This window comes from Galeopterus variegatus, unplaced genomic scaffold (assembly GCF_000696425.1).
Source record: "Galeopterus variegatus unplaced genomic scaffold, G_variegatus-3.0.2 Scaffold10982, whole genome shotgun sequence".
NCBI lineage: Eukaryota > Metazoa > Chordata > Mammalia > Dermoptera > Cynocephalidae > Galeopterus > Galeopterus variegatus.
Window position 1 is genome coordinate 3024 of NW_007737093.1, and position 8472 is coordinate 11495.

Here is an 8472-nt window from a genome sequence, read left to right on the forward strand (position 1 = left end):
GTTCTCAGACATCAGCAAATTCACCAGGAGCATTTGCTGTTGACAGCTGGCTTCTTTTTCCTGGCCCACTCCATCCTGCATTCTGTCTTCCAACTGTAAGAAAAACATGTGCTTTCTGAAGGCAGTGACTGGCCTTCAAATAAGCCATTTTCTTTCATTCCAGCTTACGAGTGATAAACCAACAGCATTTTACTTCTGAAAAGAAAATCTATTGCCACTAGTTATAAAAGACTTCGATCTTATTCATTACAGTCATGATTATGATGAAAGAAAATTAAATTCATCTTTAAAATAGCCCTGAATCCCAAGAAAGCAGGAAAAAGCAGAAGTTTGGCTAAATCATATACTCCTCCCTCATAAAGGAATCCCTTCCTCTTGCCATGTAAATCAAATAGTATTCCCCATCTCACACGAGAGAGCTCCATCTCACCCACGGTCAGGCGGTACAAACAATCCAAACTACCTGTACCCAAATGTTTTGACTGGATGTTAACAGACATTTTATCTGATTTTGGAGAATGGGATGATCTCTCAGATTAAACTAAAAGTATTTCCAAATTAATTCAACAAATGTTCACTAAGCACCTATCACAGGCCAAGCAGTTGTTTTAGGTGTTGGGGTATAGTAGTGAACAAAACAAAATGCCCTCATGTAACTTATATTATAGGAAGTAAAAAAAAAAAAAAAAGTACAATATTGATCTTAGCAATCCTTAGAACTCTCCAACTGATTTCAGTTAACAGAATGTAGTTTACAATTGGTTGCTCAATCCAATTCCCTATCTTTTCCTAGCACATATTTTTAGATTTTTTTTTTTTTGCTAAAAACAAACTGAATATCTTTAAACACCTATTTCTACACAGTATCCTTGTAATGTTATAGGAGCTAGTAACTAGTATCATAGAGTCACTGTTCCCAAGCACCATGGGAAAGTTAAAGCTGGGGTAAGTACTGTGTACATTAATAGCAGTGAGACACATTCATTGCTCCTGAGGGGTACTGGGAAAGATTTTCTAAAAATTCAGAGTCTGCTCCTGGGCACATAACCGCCTAAGGTTTCCTCTACTACATGAAGGGATGCTCTGGAGTTAATTAAAAAGACCTAGGGTGGTTCTGTTTACTTGCTCCAGAGGAAAGGAGGGGAAGAAATGTTTTTTAATGCCATAGTAAAAAGTTATCAAAATTGTGAGGGGCGCCAGAAAAACAACTTCTCACACAATACCAATTTTTTAAAAAAGCACTTCACAGGATACAAAGAAAAACAAATCAGTGAACATCTTTAGTATCTCACAGATGTTGATGGAAAAATAAAAGGAAAATCATTAGCTCTTGGAGCTAATATTACATGATTTGAGTACAATGAAATCCACTTTTTGAAACCTTGAACAGCCAACTTTAAAAACAGATGATCAAACTAGGGAAAGACAGCATCTAAATTATTTTTTTTTTTTCCTTTTTGTCTTTTTTCGTGTCCAGCAACGGATCGCAACCCTCAGTGTCGCGCCCGAACCGGACCGGGACCGGCAACGGGATCACAACCCTCGGTGCTGCGCCCACACCTTGCTCAGCCAGTGAGCGGGAACCAGTCTGTATGTGGGATCCGAACCCTCGGCGGGAGCGCCACCGCGCTCCCAAGCGGTGCACTGTAGCAGTGCGCCACCGGGCCGGCCCTAAATTATTCTTATTTTTAAAAGGATTTATCATTTTATTGAGGATTCATCTTAAGATCCCTCTAAATCGGGGCCGGCCCGGTGGTGCACTGGATAAGTGCGCCGCTTAGGAAGCGCGGCGGCGCTCCTGCCCGAGGGTTCGGATCCCACATACAGACTGGTTCCTGCTCACTGGCTGAGCGAGGCGCGGGAGCAAAACCGAGGGTTGCAGTCCCATTGCCGGTCCCCGGTCCGGTATGGGGGCAACACTGAGGGTTGCGATCCGTTGCCGGACACGGAAAAAGACAAAAGACAAAAAAAAAAAAAGATCCCTCTAAATCAATTCTGAAATGAGGCAAATTAGAAGGGAGATAACTTCGAATACACAAATTTCATTTATAACCAATTTTGGGAGACCAGACTTTTGAACAAAGAAATTTTTCTAGTGGTGCTGATAGAAATGCAAGATTTCTGAACTGCATCCTTCCTAAACTATGCACAGCCTATTCTCATCCCTGCACATTTACAGCTTGTAGGCTGGTAATGTGTATACAGCAGTTATTCAGTAAATTTGATGAGTGAATGAATGTACATGACAGGGTTAACATCTCTGGTGCTTAAACAAAATTCCTTCCAGCTGCTGATTCACACTATCTTCTGGGTTCCCTGTCTTACAAAGACAGTAAACAGAGCATCTGTCTCAGCTGGTTCCTGAGTTTTCATCGCTTCCTCTCAAGCCAGCACTATTAGCTGGGGCTCGAGCAGGACCCATAAACAGGAAGTTGAATATAGGAGTCAACACCTGACTTGAATAATGAACAACCTACCTGGCTCAGCAGGTGTCCACAGGAAGTTCCTGCTACCACAGCTTCCATTTCCTTTTCCAACCTCTTTTTCCTTCCCTGCATGCAGCCCAAGATTGCCTCCTACTTTCAGGACCCTGCTCCTTTCCTTGCCTGGAGCTGGGTCCTCAGCAGTATGACTGAAGGAGGCAGTCAGCTGGCCCTCCCTTCTCAGGGCCCCGTTTCCTTGGCATTGTGATGAGCTCCTGCCTTCCCCTCTCATTTGCCTTTCATCAAATGCCAGGGAATCATGTGAAAGTAATCCACAAAGTGGAGCGCACCCTTCAAATGTGGGTATTAAGGTTATTTTGATAGAGGCATAATACCTTCAAACTCCCCTTGCACTGCTCATTCTCAGCTTTGGTCCTGATGTGTCCAGGAAAGCTGGTGCCTAGTTTTCCTAACAAAAGAGAATGAATCAGACTTCACCTGATGAGTCACAATCAGGTAATTAATCAGTAGGCATTACCTAGAGCCAGCACTGAACCAGGAGAGAAACTACTAAAGTTGTACAGTGTCACCTGTGGATTCAGGCTAAAGGCTCAGTTCAGGGCAGTTTCAGAAGCGAAGAAGGGCAATTGTCAAACCTATGGATTATGCTTCTTTTTCATTTAAGAGCACTTAGATTACTGTGCTTATCAAATGAGAGTACTTTTGTCCCTGGGTGTGAAATGCAAAATTTGTAATATTCAATTATAGATAACTTGTGGAAATGCAAACATTTTTATTTACTAACGTCTATAAGCAAAGCAAAAGGCTTTGAGTTCTTAAAGAGTAATTTAAGAAAAAAATACAAATTTAAATACATTCTCTGCATTTTTTAACTCAGTAATTCCCCTCACCCCTAATAAAACATTTTATTGTTACCAAAGGCTAACATTTTTTCAACACAACAGAGAAGCAGAGTGGGAGCCATGCCGAGTTAGGAACTGGAGCCCAGGGTTCAAATCCCAGCTCCATAACGACAAGTTGTCAGACAGATGTTGGGTCAGTCATTTAATCTCTCTAATTAATGCCTCAGGCATGAGGCAGTTAGACAAGATTCTTTCCAAATCTAAGACTTACCTTATTTTGGCAGCAAAACAAAACTGCTGCAAAGAGAAGGTAAGGAACAGAAAGAAGAGGTATCCCATATGGACCTTAGGCTACAAATAGATACTGAATTTTGAAAAAAATAATAATATCAACAAATCTTGCATTTTGTTTGGGTCACAATTTTTAACAACCCAATAAATAAGTGAGATGACAAAGTCAACAGTATTTTAGAATCGGATGGCTTACAAACCCAAAACTGTGGGATTGTGACCCTGCTTGTGTCACTACCCACCCCAACAGCCTCAATTTATCTTATTTCTTCCCTCTTCTACCTCTCTGCAGAAAGCTTTAAAAGTTTACACTTTCATTACTGCCAGGATTACTCTTGTACAATCTCTGGTGTCCGGAATTGAAGTGTAGTGTTATTTCATGAAATTTACTATGAACAGAGGGTATTGCAGTTAAGGGAGTGCATGTCCATTTCCTATAGATATATACTCATATAGGTGTTGGTGTGCAACTCTGAATGAGAAGACTGGAAATTGCTTCTTGCCTCCAAGGAATTTCACTGATGTCATAAACCACTGGATCAAAGCTTACTTTTCCATTGCATAGAAACAGAACTTTGGCCCATAATTCAATGTTAGTTAATTAGTTTTATAGTGATACTGTACTTGTTATTGCAACTTTGATCTACACAGCTCTTTAAAGCCCACATTCACATTTTTAAAGTAATATGCTTTAGCAGCAAGTGAGAGAAATTTAACGCCTGGCACATTTATTGGAAAAGCAGCAGTGGACAGCTTGATTTAATGGAAATACCACAAGATAATTGTCCAAGGCCCTTTCCAGCTTCAGCGGTCTAGGTAACAGGTGACTAAGAGATACTTCAAAGGGGGGTGGGGAGTAGGAGGTGATGGTGAGACATCAGGATGAAGAATGTTTATATTACATGGAGCTCTTTCTCATTATTTTTATACAGTGATTCTGCAGATCTCAGCAAATCTGAACACTTAAATCTACCACTCAACTGGTATCTTTAAAACAAATTTATTTTTTTGAAATAAGGACTACACATTCCTTGCACAAAATCCAAAAGCTACCAAAGAACAGAGTAGAAAAATTCTCCCATCTACACCTGTCCTTCAGTCCTCCAGTTCCCATTTTCACTTTCTAAAACAATCATTCCAGAGGATTCCATGCATAAGCATATTTGTATATATTGTTATTTTCTCCCAAACACAAATATTAGTGCTCTGTATATGCTTTTTTCTTCCTTTTTTTCTTCCAACCCCCTCCACTCAACCACCTGAGCCCCTGGTAACCACTATTCTACCCTCTACTTCTAACAGCTCAACTTTTTAGATTCCACATATGAGTGAGATTATACGGTATTTGTCTTTCTGTGCCTGACTTATTTCACTTAACGTGATGTCCCCTGGGTTCACAGATAGTAGGAGTTCCTTCTTTTTTACGGCTGAATAGTATTCTACTGCGTATATATACCACATTTTCTTTATCCATTCATCTACTGATGGACACATAGGTTGATTCCATATCTTGGCTATTATGAATAATACTGCAATGAACATGGGAGTGCAGGTATCCCTTCAACATACTGATTTCATTTCCTTTGGATATATACCCAGCAGAGGGATTGCTGGATCTATGCTTTCTCCACTTAGTCTATCTCAGAGATTTTTTTTTATATCTATACACAAAGAGCTGTATTATTCTTTTTGACAGCTGTATGATATTCAATTTTATGAATGTACCATAATTAATTTAACTGGTCTTCTACTGATGGACATATAATGTTTCTTATCTTTCACTTTTTCAAGAAAATAAATGCTGTAATGAATATCTCTCTCTCTCTCTCTCATTTTGAACATGTGTGAGTATAAGCTTATCTTGCAAGATAAGCTCCTGGAAGTGGAATCCTAGAAGAGGAACAGTCATACTGCTATGCATTTGTAATGTCAACACATAAGTGCAATGTTGTTTCCCCACCATGTGAAAACACAGAGTTATGAAATTTTTTTATTTCTGCCCATCCATAGGTGAAAAATACTATCTTATTTGCAGTTTACTTATGAATGAGGTAGATCATTTTTCATATGTTAAAGAACCTACCCCACCTCACCCACTCTGGGAAACTTCACAGAATTCTTCCCTGCTTTATTTTTCAGTATTTAAGCAGGTGACTACTGGCTTTATTGACTTCATTAGTTTCATTTATTCCACAGACCTTTACCAAGCATTTACTATGTTAGATACCAGAGTGACCATGGTGAACATCTATTCCAGCCACGAGGCACTCGCAGTCTGGTGGCAAAGGCATCGATTGAACAGACAGATGGACCACCTACACGCCACCCTGCTACGAGACTGGCCTGAGTCGCGGAGGAGGGGTCCTAAGTGGCCAGACGGCCAGGAGGATAGGGATCCCTCATCGGGGAGGCAATGCCTCATGAGAACCCTAAAGAGTATGAGGCAGAGTGGGCCAAAGGGAAGGGCGAGAGCGTGGAGGGGCCAGGAAAGGCCTTCCAAGTCAAGGGAATGAGGTACACAAAGGCATGGCAGTGAGGGACACAAGTTTGAGGAATTACCTTGACTCAGGAAAAGTCCTCTGGTTTGAGATGAGCAGAGAATGCTTCTAGGGAAGAGCAAGAAAGCAGGCTGGACAGGTCGACAGGATCCAGATCAACAAAGGCCTCCTATATTTCAAATTGAACAATGAAGGTGATAAAGCCTTCACCAAGACCCAGAAATGAATCATCACGCCCCACACAGTCAGCTGACACCAGGTGAAATGCTGGGAGACATGTAAACATGACCGCCAGCATTAACTGTGTTTTCAGTAGCTTTTTCTTCTTGCTGGCTTCACTCCTCAGAGAAGAGAGCCTTGCAGCTCTAAAATGCTGGGTGCAGGGGTCATTCTACCCTCTTCTGTGGCTGCATGCATCCCACCATTGGAGAAGTCCACTGATGACTCCTCTCTCCTCTTTGACATGTGGCTGCCAGGCACACTTAATCAACACATTAAATGCCTGTTCATCTTAAAATAAAAGCATCTTGCCAACTATGACTGTAATACTCTTCTGTTCCCAACAGGTATTTACCATGCCTCCTGAGACTGCAACAGATAGATCCATTAAACATATTAAGAGTGTTGTAGGTTAGTAGAAGGTATGATTGATTATTTTTAAATGAACACAACTTTTACTTTTCGAAACACACATGAATAATGCCTCCATCAAAGTAATGCCCTTAGAAGACTATTTACTTACTCTAATAATGATTCCTCTGCCCAACATATTTTTAGAATTCTTTTAATGATATTTTTGCTGTCTCTATCCAATACACATTGATTTAAAAGATTTGCCTTTGGCCTGTAGTGCAATCTTACAAACATGCTCTGGTGTTGAAACAGTATTCCTTTTTTCCTTCCCTTCTCTCTTTCTATATTCAACAGAAACAAAGCAAAACTCAGAGGCCTCTTCTTAAGCCTCTGCTAATAGCAAAGAGAAAAGCTCTCTGGGGAGTAGGCCATCTCATTCTGTAGCCCTCCTGAGATGCCAGGACTGCTGGGCTGGTCACCATACCCACATCAACAACCTACCCTCGTTAAGGAATTCACCTCCAACTTTCTTTCAGCAGCAGGTGGGGAAGAGCAGCACCAAGTAGAATACTGCCCTCGGCTGTCTTGAGCTCCCTGTCTGATTAAGGAGAGGGTATAGTAATCCCCCCCTTATCTGTGGGGATACGTTCCAAGACCCCCAGTGGATGCCTGAAACTGTGGATAGTACTGAACCCTATATATACCACATTTTTTCCTATACATACATACCTACAATAAAGTTTAATCTATAAATTAGACACAGTAAGAGATTAATAGCAGCAATAGTAAAATAGAACAATTATAACAACATGTTAGCATCACTACTCTTGCACTTTGGGGCCATGATTACGTAAAATGAGGGTTACTTGAACATAAGCACTGCAATACCAGGACAGTCAATCTGATAACTGAGATGGCTACTAAGTGACTAACAGTGGGTGGATAGCGTTGATACGCTGGACAAAGGGATGACTCACATCCTGAGTGAAACAGAGTGGGATGGCACAGATTTCACCATGCTACTCAGAACAGCGCACAATTTAAGACTTGTGAATTGTTTGTTTCTGAAAATTTCCATTTAATATTTTTGGACCACAATTAACTATGGGTAACTGAAACCATAGGAAGTGAGACTGTGGATAAGGGACGACTACTGCATTTACTTGGGGCCATGCTAGTGCGTAGGGGAAGCCAACCCCATCAGTGTTGACTGATGACCAGAATGGAAGCGGGGGGACATTCTTCATTTCCAGGTTGTGTCTGGTTAACATCAGGTGCCAGGATCAAAATTTCACTTTAACTGAGGGGCTGTGGGAGACTGCACAGCCTGGCAGGCTCACTGCTCCCACAGCCCTTAGCTGCTGCCTTGTTTGTGGCATTTATCACATCCCACTGTGACCCTCTGTTTACATCTATACTACCTGCCAGACTCTGCCCTCTGGGATTTGTTCATCCTACCATCCAGTACTTTACATGCTCCAGGGATGATTGTAAACAAGTAAACAGATAGCAGGAGTGGCCTGCCCTTTAAGCCCGTGCAGTCAGGCTCTATGCAGCCCACTTTGGTCAGTCCAGGTCATGTGAATGTGAAGGGTCCACCCTGTCTCTGACCAGGCTCCTTTGATGGCCAAGTAGCTCTGAGAGGAACAGAGCTTAGGTCTGGACACCCCAGTCTGTTGAGACTGTGGGCAGAGTTAGAGTAGGCATCAGGACTGTTAGGCACATGGCCACCACCCAGATAAGTGACTCTGGCACATTATTTCACTTCTCTGGGGCCAGATGGCCTCTTCCTAAGATCCTCTTCAGTGTCGAAAGTTCTCAGTC

General features: G+C 41.7%; 1 pseudogene; it reads left to right on the forward strand.

Annotated features, from left to right (window-relative positions):
• Positions 1-3515: 3515 nt before the first annotated feature.
• LOC103610351 lies at positions 3516-7948 on the forward strand (annotated as a pseudogene).
• The last annotated feature ends 524 nt before the right edge of the window (positions 7949-8472 follow it).